Source organism: Tachypleus tridentatus, chromosome 3, assembly GCF_004210375.1.
Source record: "Tachypleus tridentatus isolate NWPU-2018 chromosome 3, ASM421037v1, whole genome shotgun sequence".
Taxonomy (NCBI): Eukaryota; Metazoa; Arthropoda; class Merostomata; order Xiphosura; family Limulidae; genus Tachypleus; species Tachypleus tridentatus.
Window position 1 is genome coordinate 26,861,306 of NC_134827.1, and position 6,868 is coordinate 26,868,173.

At 33.5% G+C, this 6,868-nt stretch overlaps 1 protein-coding gene across 2 annotated transcripts in view; it reads left to right on the plus strand.

Annotated features, from left to right (window-relative positions):
- LOC143246578 (cytochrome P450 3A8-like) overlaps window positions 1-6,868 on the plus strand; it is a 47,230-nt gene that overhangs the window by 23,883 nt on the left and 16,479 nt on the right. The gene's annotated exons all lie outside the window — the stretch shown is intronic.

The window sequence follows — 6,868 nt, forward strand, 5'->3', positions numbered from 1 at the left end:
TCATTCAGTTGTCAACAGAGGTCAGTGCAGTGGTTCAGGAGGGTTGAAATTCATTCTACGTAATAGCAGGGACGAATTAGCATCATGAAATGTTCATAATGAAGAACTGTTTTCTTGTACTTACATTCCTATACAGTACTGTACTATGGGAAGGTAAGAACTCATACGGGTAATGAATACTCTCTGTCGAGATGACCTTGTGTATATATACATAGTGATTAATGAATACTCTCTGTCGAGATGACCTTGTGTTTATATACATAGTGATTAATGAATACTCTCTGTCGAGATGACCTTGTGTTTATATACATAGTGATTAATGAATATTCTCTGTCGAGATGACCTTGTGTTTATATACATAGTGATTAATGAATACTCTCTGTCGAGATGACCTTGTGTTTATATACATAGTGATTAATGAATACTCTCTGTCGAGATGACCTTGTGTTTATATACATAGTGATTAATGAATACTCTGTCGAAATGACCTTGTGTTTATATACATAGTGATTAATGAATACTCTCTGTCGAGATGACCTTGTGTTTATATACATAGTGATTAATGAATACTCTCTGTCGAGATGACCTTGTGTATATATACACAGTGATTAATGAATACTCTGTCTGACCTTGTGTTTTATATACATATGATTAATGAATACTCTCTGTGAGAAATGACCTTGTGTTTATATACATAGTGATTAATGAATACTCTCTGTCGAGATGACCTTGTGTTTTATATACATAGTGATTAATGAATACTCTCTGTCGAGATGACCTTGTGTTTCCATACATAGTGATTAATGAATACTCTCTGTCGAGATGACCTTGTGTTTCTATGCATAGTGATTAATGAATACTCTCTGTCGAGATGACCTTGTGTTTACATACATAGTGATTAATGAATACTCTCTGTCGAGATGACCTTGTGTTTACATACATAGTGATAATGAATGAATGACTTGTGTTTACATACTGTCGAGATGACCTTGTGTTTCTATGCGTAGTGATTAATGAATACTCTCTATAAAGATGACCTTGTGTTTACATACATAGTGATTAATGAATACTCTCTGACGAGATGACCTTGTGTTTATATACATAGTGATTAATGAATACTCTCTGTCGAAATTACCTTGTGTTTATATACATAGTGATTAATGAATACTCTCTGTCGAGATGACCTTGTGTTTCCATACATAGTGATTAATGAATACTCTCTGTCGAGATGACCTTGTGTTTCTATGCATAGTGATTAATGAATACTCTCTGTCGAGATGACCTTGTGCTTACATACATAGTGATTAACTTTCTTAGTATTGATTCAGCTTCAGTCTAATCACAATTACCACATGCACAGATCATTCACCATCTCCTATAATAAATTCTTCTGTACTTCCCTTTCTTTACACATGACAGTCATGTTGAATAAATAAACTGTCATTTTGTTACTTCATATTAACCGTTCGTGTAATTTTCAGCCACTTAAAATTTAAAATCACTGTCCGAGTTTCTTACAGCGTTTGTTTTAGTTCTAAAAGCAGTCGCAAAGATGAATGCTCCAAAATAACTGGATAAATAAGAAAACACAAAGAAACTTTAGCTGTTTGTGAATGTCAACTTTTTAAGGCAAATAAATTTATATTGTTATACAAAGAATATAATAAGCTATTAAAGCTGTTTTACCTATGAAATTACCTTTTGCTGCCCGTGAGATCCGTATATTACGTCATATTGAGTAATGTCTGTTGGTGTTGTTCTATTTGAGCTTTTGTTTTAAAGAACTGAATAAAACAACTGAGTCAGATTACACGTTTGGAATTTAATATTCGAGCAACTGAGTAAGATCACACGTTTGGAATTTAATATTCGAGGACTGTTCGAAAGAAAACGTGACCTACAAAAAGATACCAGTTCAACAATGATTTATTTTTTCAACGTAACCTCCTGGTGAGTCTACAGACTTGTACTCAACAATACTTTAATGTTTGTTCACCACGCTTCTTTGTTGAATGTGTTGTATCGACATTTCATAATGCTGTCTCAACGTCTTTGTGAATTTTCTTAGTGAATTTATATTCACTCACAAGAAGTTTCACGGTTAATATTTATCAGAACAAAACTCAATTTACTTGTTTTCTTTTACATCGAACCACAAACGTTTTGGACAACCATCGAAAAATCGAAACAGAACAGTTTGTTTGTTTTTTCGAATTTCGCCGAAAGCTTCACGAGGGCTATCTGTCCCTGGCTAGCCGTCCCTAATTTAGCAGTGTAGACTAGAGGGAAGGCAGCTAGTCATCACCACCCACTCTTGGGCTACTTTTTTTTTACCAACGAATAGAGGGATTGATCATCACATTATAACGCCCCACGTCTGAAAAGGCGATCATGTTTGGCGCGACGGGATGCGAACCCGCGACCCTCAGATTACGAGTCGCACGCCGGGCCATTATATCTTATTATCTAGCTATCTCACCAGGAACTATGGCTTTTGGAATCAAAAGGAATTCCTACGGTTAAAACAAAATTTCCTTTGCAGAATTTATGGAAAGGGTACAAAATGTTAAGTAGAAACATGTGACAACAAATTGTATTTGGTTTATTTGTTGTAAAGTTGTACAATGAGAGTCTCTTGCAAGGACTAAAACCTTGTTCAAAAATGGCAACTTGTTAAATGTATTTTTGTTAAGGTTTATTTTTAAATTTGTCCGTAGGTAATTAAAACGTTGATGTTTCCAGTTTAAAATTGAAACCAGTATTTTATCGCTACATGCCATTGAGAGGCAACAATAGGTGTATGAAAATCCAAATTAACCAGCACCCTAGTATTAGTTTTATCTGTAAATGTTTAGTAACTTATCAAGTATACAAACCGTTACATAACTCTGCACTGCTATATTGATTAATGTTCTTGCACTAAAACACGCAAGACAACAAGGAGTGGCCATGGGTTATTTTATTTATATTTCGGGGAAACCTAATGGAGGCACAAAAGATGAGTCCTAAGAGAGGGATTTTAATGTCACTGAAGCCAAATATGGAATCGGATTTATTGTTTTTGGTTCTTTTGTACTACAGTGTTTACAGTGGTAACGAACACTTAAAATTCCTTTTATAGGATAGAGATCGATAAAAAGAAACAAATTAAGCTTTCTGTTAAAGACATTTAGACAATTTCTATAGTAGGCGTCTCATGTTTGAAAATAAACTGTGACGTTTTAAAGAAGATTATTAATGGGGTAGATGTAACGTACTGGTTCGGTAGGAATTACAAGAACTATATTCTTTGTTGTAAATGTTATTTCTCTCGTTAGAATTAGTGGTTTTTTGACGGAACTAAAGTTTGTGTTTATATAACAACTGAAGTTCAGTTTTTTTTGTCTTAATCTATTATCCTATATTTCACAATAAACTGACATATAACAACAAGAAAATATATTTTACTATAAGACAGACAAAATCGTTTTGATTGCTTGTTTCTATTTATGGTAAAGCTACACGATGGCTAGCTGCACAAGTCGTACCTAATTAGCAGTGTAAGGCTAGAGGGAAGGCAGCTAGTCATCACCACCCACCGCCATCTCTGAGGATCACGGGTTCGAATCCCCGCCGTACCAAACATGCTAGCTCTTTCAGCTGTGAGGGCGTTATATTGTTACGGTCAATCCCACTATTAGTTGGTAAAAGAGTAGCCGAAGAGTTGAGGTCGGTGATGATGACCAGCTGTCTTCCCTCTAGCATTACACTGCTAAATTATGGACGGCTAGCGCAGATAGCCCTCATGTCGGTTCACGGGAAATGTAGGTCAAAGAATCAATAAACTATAAAAATAGGTAGATTATAGAAAATTGAATGTTAATTTTAAGTATTTAACATCACTGTTATGTTATCTCGTTATGATATTGGGAGAAGAATAGTTGTGTCAATTTGTTTTAAATAATATCCATTTTATATATAAATCCTGTTACTACCCCCATTAAAAAAAAAACACAAGTTACTAATCACTTTGGGCACGTTATAAGAGCAACTGTCAAACCCAACTATTTACTCTAACAAGGGTAGGCTTTCAGTTATCGATGCTGAATAGTTGTTTTACTTTTAGTCTCCGACATAAAAGTTATGGATGAATTCAGGAAAATAGTCTTGTGTAGTTTAGTGTTAATTATAAAATGTATGGTAAAATATTTACGTGAATACGTGCATATCTGAACTGAAGCAGAGGTTTCTAAACTGTGGACTGCATTCATAAATCTATGAAATTACTAATTACTGATAGAATACAATAAATACTGAAACACTATCAAACTAATATAGTGAAATATGTAAATCACAAATTAATAATTTTAATTAATATTAATTTCATCATGTAAATTTGTTGTGTGCTTGTCACCGTTGCCAGTTGATTTCTGTTTGGACTGACCAAATGAACTGGAAATATATAAATAAAATAAAGTTGGAGCCGGATCTTATTTGAAACAGACATTCATAAGATGGTTTCAACATAACAGTATCTTCCTTCACATTAACCTTCACGCTAGTACAACGGTAAGTCTACGGATTTACGATGTTAAAATCAAAGGTTGATTTCCCTCGGTTGGCTCTGAATAGTGATGTAGATTTGCTTTTGAAACATACACACAAATTCAAGTTATAGTAATTTTAATGTTTAATTTCCCAAATTTATATTTATTTTTCATTGTTCATTTCTTACAAATAGACACAAGAGTAAAAAACACACACATCATAAAGAAACTCATTTTAATGGTGGTCCTCCAATGTGAGGGAAATTGACAGGATCTGTCTGTTGGAAGAATCTGGCAAATCACTACACTATAAGTTTGTCATAAAGTTATTTACATTGTAATAACACTACACAATAAATTTAATTCTCAAATTTCCAGTTTTATTTTGTGAATCAATAATAATTCTATTAAGAAGCTAAAGTTATTTGTATAATATAAAACAAATGTACTAGTTTTAAGCAAATCACTTTTCATTTAGATTATGAAAGAATTTTTTTATTTTGAGAACGCTGAATACTTCTAGTAGATCATTGTTTCATTTTTTAGCCTCTTCATATTGTGGAACAAGAGAATTATATGAAATATGGACGACTACACGGGTAAGTTTTCATATCACTTATTATATTATAACAGAACTGCTTATATGATACTGGAAAAAAATTATTACGCGATATGCAATCCCCAGTTTCCGGAAATTTTTATTCTATATGCCTGTAGATTTGCTAAGGTCACTATTTTCCCTATTCGCCTCCGTTTCCCATCAGAAATAACTATTTCTCTCCATTCTTAAGATGCATATATGACATCATAAATACATCGCCTTAGGATCTAATGCACGAGCGGTGAATAAATAAATATAATATTTACAACGTCTGTTTGTACGTCCATGTAAATATTTCGAATGGTGTTCATAAGCTCTTCAGCAAAGTTGGCATGGAGGCTCGTTATGTTCTTGGAAAAAATACACACAATTTTGATTTTTCCTTTATATGTTTTATGTGATTTTGTACCACTACTTCGCCCCTTTTGATGGATCTTCACCAAATTTTGCAAAAGGTTTGATTGATCCACAGGAGATACATGAAATTTACGGTTTCATATTTTTGTGTTTTGTTGTTTTCATGGGCGTTTTTTGGCTTTTTTTTTATATGTATATATAAGCTTTTCATGTCTTAGTAATCTTTTCATTGATCTGGTACATAACTTCCGTCGTTGATATGGGTACCACAGCCTTATTCTAATAGTTGATAAAATAGAATAACACTGAGACTTCGACAACGTTCATAAAATGTTTTTTAAAACAACATTGGCTTTTATGTAAAACAAATTAAAATTTAACGTTGTATACATCGAAAAAATAAACTACTCACTTATATTCCGCTATCATTACTTCTAGAGGTCAGAGGTCAGTTTTCAGGTTTCCAAGATTTTATAAACGCTTCAGCAAAAGTATTTATTCGAAGGTCTTTCTTACATTAAATTAAAATCCATGGATACCACCATAAAAACAAACAAACAAACATAAACTGTTAATTATTATTTTATGGATGATTTAGAGCCCAACCTTTATGTTGGACAGATAAAGTTGAAATGAGCAGTAAGTGCCTAGTTTAGAATACCACTTGGTGAAAGTCCTCGTTAGTCTACAGAAGTCGCTCATGTTGAAAGAACGACGTTTCGCATCACTGGCAGGGCATGTGATCGGGAGAAACAAATCTTCGTTCACATGCTGGAATGATGGATCATAATATTTCAATAAACGATCCCTCTGTCATCATTACAGGACCTTCAGACCTTGAACTTTAAGTTAGTCATCGTTCGATCGTCGCTAAAGACTTTTCTCGTCTTACATAGGTCTTTACATGTGGAACAAATTTACACACTTAAAGCTGAACTGTTTGGTATCATATCTACAAGTTTCAGTTTACCCTTAACGTAATAACAAATTTAACGAGTCATTAATTATACTATAGTTTCAGGTAATACAATATCTGTGTAACACTATTTACGATTTCGCTACAGATGAAATAAATGCATTTCAAAACGTTGGAACATGATTGTTTGTTTTGTCAATCTCTTCATCTTCATTATTGAGCTTGTACCATTTTAGTTTGTCCGACATATGTCCAGTAGAGCACGGGTGTTTATATATCAGCTGGCTGGCTTCACCAGCCTTCGTGGTTTGTTAATTTTTCTTTTTATTCTGGTTCATTACAACGTAGGCATTCTCTACCATCTGTTAGGAAGCCAGTAGACCCGCCCTTTCAAAATGCTCCAAATTGCAATAAGGCAACGAGATGATATATTTATTACCATGATATTATAGTATAACATAAGACAAG